At 34.4% G+C, this 12579-nt stretch overlaps 1 protein-coding gene across 6 annotated transcripts in view; it reads left to right on the top strand.

The window, feature by feature from the left end:
- Window positions 1-12579, top strand: part of NAV3 (neuron navigator 3) — an 820281-nt gene that overhangs the window by 696640 nt on the left and 111062 nt on the right. The window lies entirely within an intron of this gene.

Below are 12579 nucleotides of genomic sequence, written 5' to 3'. Positions count from 1 at the left end.
CCAAGAACAGATCATTGGGGAACACCTACATTTGGCAAAGAAAGATAAAGGGTGTAACTATAAGAAACAGAGTAACCTGGTTCACAAATTTAAAAAAATCCAAGCTCAAATGTGAAGTAAAATGCATCCTGATAGACATGTGGATTGGTGATCCACTATTAAATCACGTCGACACGCTCAGCAATATGTTCCAAATTACGTGAATTTATCAGAGATACAATATGGCATAGAAATTGAAAACACATGCTCAGGGGTCAAAGATAGGAGTTTACCTTCCCCTACCACCATCTTATAACTCTTTCAGATTGGGCAAATTACTTCATTGCTCTAGACCTGTTTCCTTCTCAACAAAATAGTGACAATAACTTTAACCTTATAGGATTGTTGAGAAACTTAAATGAAATTATGCCTGTAAAATGTTAAGGCAGCTCCTGGCTTGTTTTGAATATTGAATTGGTATTAGTAGTATTGTTAACGATTACAAAAAGAAAACATTGACTCTGATTTTACCTTTGCGTTTCTAGAAGTCTTTCCTATAAGCATATGTTCTTTATTTACTAGTGTTAAAGATGCATTTGACAATTTAACAAGAATGCCTGGGAATTGTATTATTAGCCAATTATGTGAAAAATGCAAATAAGATTAAATTCAATTAGAAAATGTATGCAGGACTTTGAGTAATAACATATTTATTTCCAGATTCATTACACCCAAATGCTCACTTCTTGTTCCTTGCAGGAGTATGACTGTGCAGCATGCATATTTATTGCTACCGATATTTTTATCACAGTGAAATTAGGAAAGACAATTTGGACAATGTTGTTACTATTTACCTTCACCTTCTTAAGCTTTATGCTTAATGAAAAATCATATGGTGATGAACAATTTTATAGTCCCCCATTGAGGGACTATTCCGTTTAGCTTGAAGAAATAATGAAGGCAACTCTTAAAAGTTGGCTAGAATTAAACACTTGAAAAGATGTATCTATTTCACACTCGGTATTTCCATAGCCCACTTGTGGCCCAGATTCGTTTTTGCATTTCATTCTCTGCCATCACTTCTTTCCATTGAAATATGGTTTCCATTGAAAGATATCTGTGTGTTAAGGATATAGTGGTTTCTTTGGCCATCTTTCATACTAGTAAAAAAAAAAATAGTCTTTAGTGAAGAACATTCCATTTGTGACACCAACACTTTTTCCTATTTTTGAATTAAATGCCTATAAAGTCTTCAAAGTTGTCAATGATACAGTATGTATTCTAGAGCCTGGGGCCCATATTGTTCTTTTATTTTATCTTGTGGTTTTCCTGTGAAATGGTTTTTGGTGTTTATTTTCTTGAAGCATCACTAGCCATTTGTTAGACTGCAGGGCTGATTAAAACCCAGACTCCCATATGAGGCCTACAGATGTCATAGAATTAGAGGAAATTAGCTTCAGGTCTGGCAGTGATTTTCTAAAAATGGGTCTCTTGATCTCACTGAAATCGAGGATTTCTTTGCTGAGCTGCCAAGATGCATAAATCTTCTATGAGAGCTGAGTTTGTAACAGACCTTGACATGTATGATCTAATTCTAGAAATCAGACTTTTAGCTGAAAATCAACAGCCTCAGGGAGGATTAAGGATGTTGGTATCCACATGTGTATTCTATCTTCTCCTGCACAAATGAGCTTAGAAGGTAATTGGTGTATTCAGAAGGAGCCCCAAAGCATCTATACTTTACCAACGTAATCCCTCCAAATTACAATGCACAGCCAAAGAAATGGGTATTTAGGAACTGTGGTGGTGACCTGGGTGGGCTTTAGCATGCGGTTTTAAATTGTTTGATTTTTTTTTTTTAATTTGATGACAGCTGTATTAGTGGATGGTAAAGTAGTCTAACTATGGTCAAAAAGATTCTTCATAAAGTAGAAGGTCTCACCTTCTTGACTGTTTCTAGAAATAATAGTTTATAACATATAAACACTAAAATGAATTGTTGTCTTTTGATTTTTTTACCTTGTAAATTATGCAAGGTATTTTAGAATTACAATGGCCAGCTGATTATTTTGCATAGTCTTATACTTTTTATTTAATTAGGATATATTTATTTTCTCTAGTTTTATATAAGAACTCCTAATAGAAGAATAATTTGAATATTCACTTATAGATCAACATGATTAATACAAACTATTTTTTATTGCAAAAGTAATAGGACATCATAGGAAGTTTCTGCTCAATTAAAAAAAACAACACATCTCCTCAAACACAGTTGATGTTACTCTTTTTCTTTTAGTTTCCAACATTACTTCCTATGCATATTTGGGTTTTAAATTATTTATTTATTTATTTGTTTGTTTATTTATTTAGAGAGCAGGCACAAGAGCAGAGGCGGGGCAGAGAGAGAGAGAGAGAGAGAGAGAGAGAGAGAATCCCAAGTAGGCACAGTGCTCGATCCCATGAACCACGAGATCATGACTTGAGCTGAAACCAAGAATCAGAATCTTAACTGAGTGAGCCACCCAGGCGTCCCCCCCCGATTTGTTTTTACATATATAGTATATAAGCTTCATTAAATTTTATATATTGGTTATTCATCTACTATATAAATCTTTTTATGATGATAGCAGTAATATTATAGATATATAATTCATGTAATATATAAAATACATTAAAATCAATTCGTTAATGGTTCTGAAATGTATGTGAAGAAAAATAAATGTATAGCATATTAGATAACAGATTAAAAGGTAAAATTCATTCAATCATTCTTTTCTTTCCAACAAAAATACAACACTATTATTATCCAACGTGTGGATGGATTGTCCCTACAAACAGGGCGTTCTCAATTAGGCAGACCCAATGATCACATTAGTTTTGCAACTGTCCTTTTAGACTTTTAGAAGTTTGTTGAAATGCACGAGAGTATAAACTCACAGGTGATGCTAATAGTGTCCTCTCTAGAAGAGAGAATTAGATCTTTATACCATTTCTTTCTCTTTTTGTCCTTCTTTTGAGAGAAGCTCAGGGAGCAACTGAAGTCCTCTAACTCAGAACTTCATGTAAGTGCAATTGCCCTTTTGACTACTGATCTCTCAAGGTCCTCCTTCTCCTAGACAGCAACTACCTGCTGGGGTCCCCAGAGAATTTGAAAGTCACCCAGAATCTGAGACCATGATCTGGATCAAATCACTACATAGTGGAACCAAAGACAAACTGTACCAGCAAAGATGGGGTCCAAGAAAACATCTATGCATATTATAACCTCCTAAACATCTCCTCCTGGTGTTTGAATTAATGCTTTTAGCTTTTGACCTTTCATAAGAAATCGTGCAGTTCATTGATAGTAACTGCTTATTGATCTTTTAGAATTCGAGATTATGAATGGACTCTACCCTCCATACATTTTGAGATCAGCATAATAGGCATGATTGTGTGTTGTACTCTCTTTGCAAATATGGCAGGGAGAGTAATTTATATTTGTGATTTAGTGCACCGGCTCTTCTTTGTTCCCTACCACTGCCCTCAGAAAAACAACTGTGTAGAATTCAACCCATTTATAAGCTCATATTTCTTCCCTCTGAGTTTTCAATTCAAGTAGAAATAAAGCTAATACAGGTGAAATAAACAAGAAAGAAATTAATGCTAAGCCATATGGTGAGATCTTCAGATGAACTTATAACCATATTAAACTTCATCTTAACATATTGAAAGAACAAACATACTGGTGTTTCTAATTTGTCAAAACGTAGTCCATAGTGTCCTGAACAGTTTGTTTTTTTCAAATATATACTTGGCTTTCCAAAGGTTTTCTTTATCTAGTTTCCTTCCCTTATTTCTAAATGAAATAAACTTCAGTTCAGTTATCTGATTAGCTGGGTTGATGGTTTTTAGGTTTAGCATTACGAATGATTTTTTTTTTATCCAATTCAATATTCAATTTGAATGTACCAGTTAGTAACAGAATTAAAAATAGAAAGTAAGACTTTGGAGTTATGATGAGATACTAAGTGCCTTAGGAAGTTTTTTTTTTTTTTTTCCCTTCTCCCTCCTTACCATATGTAGGTTGATACCTGTGATCCCCACCATACATCGATCTTGCTTGACCATTCTTCCTTAGCCACTATATCTATCTCATCTAATAAAAAATAATTTCAGATCCAAAATGCCCCAGTGTATATATTCAACCTCATCTTCTATTCTTTTTCAGTTTACATCTTGATTTCCAGATGGACTGGTGTCTACAGTCCCTCTATGCCTTTGCTCTCTCTTCTGCATCTACTAAACATTACCCACTTCTCAAACTCTGATATAATCTCTCTCTCTACTCTCCACTGCCTGACTTTTATATGATTTTGTTTACTTATTTTATTAATTCACCTCTGTCACTTTTTTGCGAAATTAGAATCATAACATAGGTTCCTCCTTCTCTTGTATCTCCACTATCCCCTGCATCAAGTGATGGCTATTGTACTTTGTATACAGAACCATCCAAATATTTTGAAAGTTGTATTAATTTGCAAGTGTTCTGGCAACCATGCTCTTTGCTTCTAGTACTGTGAATGAATGTAGATGGTATCATATTAAGCAATAGAAAATTTACAGGTGTTGAGATATTTATCCAAGATTCAAATATAAGCTTGTCTGAAATTAAAGCCTCGGTTACTAACATTAGCCACATTACCTAAAGATGCCTGTCAAATCTCACTATAGAAATTGTGTCTTAAATGATTCCAAACTGTTAGAAAAATATGAAGTATAGGATGAATGAGCTTTTTGGAATATTTTCCCAATGGTCACGATACCATTGACATTAACCAGAGCTTTGTTGTTGGTATACTGTGAACTTTATTCTAGAATAACCCTGGCCTCTTGCTTTGTGTGTTCTTAAAATAACCACCATGTGGGGTTTTTTTGTTTGTTTGTTTGTTTGTTTTAAATTTTCTCTAAAACAAAAACTGCTATGGCTGACACATCATACAACTGTCTTTATGACCTATCATTAAGGTGCTAAAGAAGATCCTGTAATAGTTGCCTTCCTTTTTCAAAAATTCATTGATTTTAGAGATAAATGTTAAAAAGATGTGAAAATACCCTACATCTTTTCATGGGATCCATCCTTTCACTTCCAAGCTCTAACAATAAAAGTGAAAGATGAATAGTATCTTGCAAAGTGTCAGAGTTATTTTTGCCTTCTCTCTCTCTCTCTCTCTCTCTGGGAATATATCTAAAGAGATTTGGCCTTTTACTCAAGTAACTATGATATTGGAAAATGGCATAAAATAATTGAAAAGAGTGTAGTTTACATTTAAAAATGCCTTTTTGAAATACAACTGATTACTAACCTAGTTAATCAAGGAGACTCTGCTGAAGATATATGCCTGAAGTGTTAAAGATCATAGGAATAATACCTACTGATTCTTATTGATGTTTTGACGTTTATTTAAAAGCTCTTTGATGATAAAGCCTTCATTTTGTAAACTTCAAGTTGGCTTCAGGAGATGATTTTGCTGGGTTCTTCAGAGGTGTGTTATTGGCCCTTTCTTGCTAAAATAAATTGTTCTTTGATTAATGTTGAAAATTCTTAAGCTGTTGAAAATTACTAATTCAGCAACTGATCCTATGATAAATCCTCACTACTCAGCAGATTCAACTGACCGAAAAATTAACGCAAAATAAATGTTAAAACAATGTATTAATCATAGTACAGCAAGAAATTTATCTGTTAATGGGCTACATTTCTTGTTCAGTTTCTCCTTTTCTTCCTTTTTGACTTCTTTTTAAAGCCAGGCATCATATAAAGAAGCACTATCATGCTCAGTCCATTCTCAAATTAGCTCTCACTTAAAGAGCGGTAATTATGATAAAAAAAGAAAATGGTATTTTGATTTTCCTAATATTTTTTCAGCCTTCAGCATTCATTCATTATTCTTTCAGCAATACACAAGCTACTGTATACAAAGCACGGGGAATACAGTAACGCACAGGATGAACCAGGGGCACAAATTCCATATCACCTGGATTTTTGCAGAATTTCCTGAATTTGTGGAAAGTTCACATTCAAATTCAAGGCCATTTTAAGTAACATTGCAAATGGAGCCTGTGTAAATGGGGAGTTGAGAAGGCTGGGAGAGGTCAGCCCCATATGAGATAGTTGTTATATTGAAGGAGCATTGTAGTATATAAAATAAACACATCTTTAAATATGTGCTCATGTTGGTATGGTAATATTTTTCTAATGCAAGAAAGAAACTCACCCTTTGAAAGTGTTTATTATTTTCCAAACTGTCTCATCCATGTTCATGTGGACCTTAAACCAAATTATAAGACTATTTCCTTCTAAGGGGATGCAAACATTGTGTTTCTCCCTGTTGCATAGCACAGAGAAGGTATGTATTTGACTTTCAAATATTGATTAAGTATTAGCTGGTTGGTTGGTCAAATCTCCCAAAGAAACTTGCCTAGTCATGTCTACTTCCTGTAGTAATTTTCATTTGGTCACATCCTAGGTGGCTAGATTTTGTTCTGTTCATTTTTGTAGGCTGAGTAACTGCCAAGTAAATCCTTGGAGGAGGATAAATAAATGAAAGAAGAAATTATTTAACAATAAACAGTGAATATGATTCATTGAATAAAATTCTCAAATTTCTGTGGCCAAATCAATGACTGCCTTTTTGTGAGAATAACCAGATTCAGATGTAAGTTTTACATAATGCATTCTTATTCTTCTGTTATTTGACTGAAAATAAGCAAAAATTCAGGTTCTTAGTTACAGATGTTTACCATTTATCTTTTTCTCCATCCCATATGTGCATCAAAGACAAAATCCAATTTTTATTGACCCTTTTATAATCCGTAGTTAGTACCAAGCCTGGAATATAGTAGGTGCACAATAAATCAAGAATGGAATAAAAGAACAGAAGGGGCATTTTCTGGTTTGATTAGGAAATCTAAAGTACTCTACCTCTAATAGTATACAAAGTTGTGATGGAAGTAATATAACAAATCCACATACATACATACACACACACATACGTACTTACATACATACATACATATATACATACATACATACATATTTGGAAATAAAACAAACATTACCATGGTATAAAGATTTGCAGAGCAGTGGAAAAGCTGTGGAGACTAGAAGCTATAAACTCTGTACTTCAGTTTGGCAAAACAAAAGGACTCTAGGGATTAACAAAAACAAAAGGACAGCAGAGCATTAAGTGGAAAAATAGACAAGCTTTTTCTTGCCCCGTAAACATTATCCCCTACCCAAAATCATCTTTACTTTTACATTAGGAGATATATTAATTCCAGAGCACATTCAAAGAAATGTTGTTTAGTGACATGAGTCTTAAGAATAATAATCATTTTATTTTATTCCTATTTTTTAAGAAGTTCTAAAGTACCAATTTCAATAGAGAGGATTAGTCATTCATTCTGTCTCCCTTCATTTAAGAGGTTATTAAAGACACTAGAGATATTTGTGAAGTCTTGAGCCAGCTGAGAATTTCCTTCTAAGATGCAACAATGAAATTGGCTTGTCCTTAATCCCAGAAGCAATCTAGAAAATATTAATTTCAAATGCCTTACATTTAACATTCTGTCCAAGTTGTTAAGTAATGGGCTGTTTATTTTTAGTTGAAATGATTCAATTGATGTAGTAACATTTTAATGAGAAGAAAATAATTCCTCAAACCAAAAATTTGTACTTGATAGACTAGAGACAATTACTGAGATGAGTGCAAATTGCACATTTAAACTTTGAGGACTACATTAACCTTGCCATATCATTATCAATATCCTAAAGTACTTAATTCTTTGAAGTCATAATTATAACACTTCATAAATACACAGCTATAAATGTGTGCTATTATATTCTTAAGAAAACTCAGGAATATGGTGAAGATTGAAGAAAGAGATTGAAGAAAAAGTAAAGGTGTTTTGAATTGCCAGATTATAACTTAGAAACATATAACACCTTGTATAGTGCCTTGAACATCAGAGATATTACAAAGTATGTCTTGATTTGTTATAATTGATACGATAGCAAAGCGTGTCATGCTACGCATTTACTCTGTCAAGACCTTGCACACTACATGAGACCTCAGTTCCAGAAAGTCTTGCAAGTTATGGAGATGGAATAAGAAGATAATCCAGTTTCTGGAAGCAACTTCTGTAAACTTCCTCAACGAATTCAAACTCAAATCTTGACAGAAGAGTAAAGTGAGAGAGAGAACATGAATGAATCTGGTTTATAAACAGAATGGAAGTATTCCTGATGTTCATTTCAGCACTTCACTCAAAGAGCCCACCCTCTGGAGTGAACACAGATGGGAGAGTTAGATTTGTAGTTCACTTAGTCTTAGTTTCTACTTGTCTTCTTTAGAGTGAGACAAGCAATGCTTCTAGTATTGGAGATTCTTTTCCTTCATGTATTTCAGCCACTCGGTAAAACTTAGCTACTTCATAGAGACTGAACTGAAGAAATTGCAATATGTTGTAATGAGATTGAATGAGACCATCTATGGAGGAGGTAGGAGAAAGAAAGGGAGATCAGAAGAAAGACTGTGGTATAGGAATGCCAACATCTCTACCTTTTGCCTCATTTGAATTCTTACTGCTCTGAAACGAGTCTTTCATGTGTGCACATTTGAGGAAAAAATTAACAAATTATTTTATTTTCAGAAATTTTTTCTAAAAGATAACCAGGGATTAGAGGACTTGTCATTTTTTAGGTTTCTGAGCCTGAAATCCCCCAATCTTGTATAAACCTATTACTAATATAAGTTAGGGTGTTTGTATACATGTAAATACACACACATATATAGGCAAATACATATAAAGGTTTACAAAATTTATCATGTAATCCGAAATCTGTCCATAAATACCTGCGAGCAGATCACATCCCAATGAAAAATATAAATAAAATATGCAATATCAATTCGGTGAGAGAAGTGCTATAATGAAAATTAAAAGTATTTTAATTGGACACTCTCAGAATACATAAGAAGGTCATTTAGAGTCTGAGGTGTTTGAAGGTTTTTGAGAAGGAAGACAATTTAACTGAGGACATGTGCCAGTCTGGGAAGAATGTATGTGTAGAGAAATGTATTAGTGAATGCATGAATTCGTCAAACAGAGAGAACACTTGAAGTACAAAGTAGCTCAACATGACTGTATGCAAGGAAGCAATAGGGAACCAGGCTGAACCATACACTTTCAAGAGTCTTTGTACCATGCCAAGTTTTACAAACCATGTTAAGTAATTTATTCTGGGTCTTTGGAGGATACATTGGAAACCCGAACCCAAGGCAGGGATAGCAATTATGAGGTGAAGTAGTCTACTGGGAAGTGGTTAGATCATTAATTAAGAAAGTGGCAGTGGGGGTGAAGAGGTGCAGATGGAGGGACTACAGATCAGATTGAGCTTGGGGACCAACTGGATATAGATTAAGGTTATGCAAGATGGAGAAATGCAGGTTCTTGTCTTGGGCAAATGCTTCCATGATAGTACCCAGGACGGTCATGCAGGATTGCACAGGTTGTACACAACCGAGTACACATGGCTGAATGACTGTGTAGCTGAAACCTACACCACACTACTTTCAAAACCATGTTCCCATGGAACTATATAAAAGTACTTGCTACACAGGCTATGGGCAGCCCTAGAAAGAACCCATATAAAAAACAGGAGATAGAATAGATTGGTATAAACCCTACTGATAAAATTCAGTTTGATCCTAACATTTTACCTCATTTCTGCTTGAGAAGAGTATTTCATATATATTATTACTGAAATAACACAGAGTGGTATTAAATTCACTATTTGGAAAAAAAGAGATAGAATTCTCAAGACCAACCTATGAATCAGCTCCACATAGGATATGCCCAGCCAATGGACTTCCCCCATACTTATAGGATACAACCTGGCTCTTCTCTCTTGAGAAGAGCAAAGAATAACAACATACCCTGTATCCCAAACAACCAGGAAAAAAGTTGCTTTCCTCCCCATCTTTACATCATTCTGCCAAGCCCTTCTGTTTGCCTTCACCAAATCCTGGGAAGTTGATTTCTGTTCTAGTGATGTAAATGCTTCATTTTTCAGATGAAAGACTGCTCCATTTGCCAAGGCCTTTTTTTTTTTTTTTTTGTAAAAATCACATCTGTATATCACATCTTTTCTTCTGTTTATGTTTTGAGTCTTTTCAACTCCTATAAATCTGCTAATTTTGCACTGTGCTAGGACCCAATGACCTCTCTCTTGCTTGCTTCTGTTCTACCGCGACTTTCTTCTTGGCTGTGTCATGACTCCCCTTTGTCTGCCTGGGGTGAGAGATGGTCTGTTGACCAACCACTGCTTCATCATTTTTTAATGTTTATTTATTTATTTTTGAGAGAGAGCAAGAGTGAGCAGGGGAGGGGCAGAGAGAGGGGAGAGAGAAAGAGAATCCCAAGCAGACTCTGAGCTGTCAGCACAGAGCCCAACACAGGGCTCTAACTCACAAACAGTGAGATCATGACCTGAGCTGATATTGAGCTGGATGCTTAACTGACTGAGCCATCCAGGTACCCCTGCTTCCTCTTTTAAGCATCATATTTTATGAATCCTCACTTCCTGCTGGGAAGAACACAAATAAATCTGATCAGGCATTATGGTTCGGGGTTAGCAACAAAAGCCTATCTGGAAGAAAGCAGAAAGCAAATGAGAGTGTCAAGGCACAGCTCAGAAACATCAACCCAGGCTGTGAGAAGTGTGATGGTTGACCAGGAGTGGCTGGCAACACTTCAGACCTGGAGATAGTTTAGGCAAACCATCAGCACGGGGTCAATGCCTGGGAAATCTCAGGAAACTGACACCTGGCCAGGGTCTTGTTGTCACCTCAGCCTTGCCCTTCCAGTTTAATTCTTTCCCTGTTACGGCAGTTCACATGTCATTTTTTGCATTTTTTTTTTGTCTTCTCTATCCATGCAGACAATACGAGGAGACAACAGTTAGCTGTTTGTGATAGGAAATATAAATGACCATTTTGAAAGTGTGCCAGACAGGATCTGCTGTAAGTTGTCATTGTTACTGCTGCCATCTGTTGTTCTTCAGTGCTGAGATGTGATTTTCCTGGCAAATGTCTCTCTCATTGTGAACTATCTTTCACCCCTTCCAGAGATCTTCACTCAACTAGACTGACTCTTTTAAGGAATGTTCAAGGCAGTGTTCCCAATGTTTTAAAATAGAAGAATCTGGGATGTTTTTATATTACATATTTTATATATCTCAAAGCAAAAATATTTCTGATTATTAATATTTTTTATCTTAAAATAAAAATATTTTAATGAATTCTTATTACTTTAGTGTAGGCTCTATCAAGCAAGATAACACAGAACAGATTTCCATTTTCAACCTTGTTCGCAGTTAGGTTTGTAGCTAAGTTGGTGAGCTTTGTCTAAGCTCTTTTATTTCTATATAACGTTTCTCTTTTCATGCAACCTTGAAATTATAGTAATTTGGGTATTTCTATTCTTCTGAAAGAAATAACTAATGCCAAAAATATTTCAAGTGATAAAGGTTTTTGAGACGGGAGACAATTTTGCTGAGGGTTAATAGCTATGATTGCTATTTATTAAATAAAATGCCTATAACTAAATGTTCAGATATCAAAAAAAAATAATCTGAACTCTCAAAAGTAAGAATTACACATTTTCCACATTTAAGCAAATGTTGTTTCTCTGTACTATCACATTGATTTCTATATTCTCAATATCTGCCATAATGAAACCATTCAATAAATGTTTCATGCATTACTGAGTAGAACTATGGATGGTAATAATTTTTTTTAGAATAATAGCTAACTTCTATAATTTGGAGGTTTTTAAAAGGTTTGAATCCTTAGTTAAGTATATATTTTTAAGTCATAGTCTGCCGTAAAAAAACTCATTATAATAATTAGGGCAGCATGGTATTACTGGAGAAATCACCAACTAGGTCAGTGGAACATATTTAATAATCATTAAAAATACTCTAGTATATCTCATATATTAAGACTTCATAAGTGAACCATAATAATAAATTGAAATAAATATTTATCAGAGTTTCTCACCTTACCATAAAAATGGAATATCAAAGAAGGGGAAGGAAGAGCAATAGAATTATATGCACAAAAATTCTTGGGAGAAGATCTTATAGAAGCAAAGGTTTATAGAGTTGCCTATAATATTTTTGAACGCTACATATTAAAATACCATCAATCAAAGTAAAAACCAAGAAACAGAGGGGGAAAATATTTGAAGCAATTTGTAATACATAAAAATCTAATACAAATGAGGTGTTTAAACTCTGTTGAAGGAATACAGAAAGGACATAATTTAGGGATATAAAAATAGCCAGCATACCTATAGAAATTTTGTAATCTCACTCATAAATTGATCAATGTAAATTAAAAATACACTGATCAACTATTTCACATTTGAAAATTTTCAAATTACTGAAGAAAGCCATATGACCTGAAACTACCCAGGATTTTGTAAGGATATCAGTGTCAAATGACTGGCAAGAATAGAAAATGATGTGTTCTTCAACTGATATGCTGCATCTGCAGT

The sequence above is a fragment of the Panthera pardus genome, unplaced genomic scaffold (assembly GCF_024362965.1).
Source record: "Panthera pardus isolate Hobbes unplaced genomic scaffold, ASM2436296v1 HiC_scaffold_6, whole genome shotgun sequence".
Classification (NCBI taxonomy): domain Eukaryota; kingdom Metazoa; phylum Chordata; class Mammalia; order Carnivora; family Felidae; genus Panthera; species Panthera pardus.
Note: the sequence above shows the minus strand (reverse complement) of the source record. Positions and strands in the feature narration are given on the sequence as shown.